At 65.6% G+C, this 410-nt stretch overlaps 1 protein-coding gene across 1 annotated transcript in view; it reads left to right on the forward strand.

The window, feature by feature from the left end:
- The window catches only part of LOC104082432 (tumor necrosis factor receptor superfamily member 13C-like), a gene marked incomplete at its 5' end in the record, with an annotated part of 2,038 nt that overhangs the window by 560 nt on the left and 1,068 nt on the right, over window positions 1–410 (forward strand). The window lies entirely within an intron of this gene.

Consider the following 410-nt stretch of genomic DNA (forward strand, 5'->3'; position numbering starts at 1 on the left):
TCCCCCCCGGTAGGCGGAGGGCCATGGATGGGGCGGGGGCTGCGGGTGCAGCAGTGGACATCTGGGGACGGCTCCGGAGGGAGCCTCTCCCTGTGGCGCTGCATGTGGGGGTCCTGTGTTGACCACCCAGCTTGCCATTCCCACTTGGGATGCCCAGCACCCTCCAACACGTACCCCAAAGACCCTGATGGTGTCAGGGCTAGTCCCATCGGCAGGACACCAGAGCACCGCAATGGGTCATCCCAATGGCATCAAAAATAGTGCTGGGGGGTGAGGGACGGGGCTGAGCCTTTCCTGGTGGGGTATTTCCAGGGGGGGTGAGGCCACACTGCCCTGTCATGGCCCATCTTGTTGGGGCATCAGCCGGGGGCTGGGCAGCCATTTCCTCCCCCAGGGACCCCCACCCCAGC

This window comes from Fulmarus glacialis, unplaced genomic scaffold (assembly GCF_000690835.1).
Source record: "Fulmarus glacialis isolate BGI_N327 unplaced genomic scaffold, ASM69083v1 scaffold20199, whole genome shotgun sequence".
NCBI classification, from domain to species: Eukaryota; Metazoa; Chordata; class Aves; order Procellariiformes; family Procellariidae; genus Fulmarus; species Fulmarus glacialis.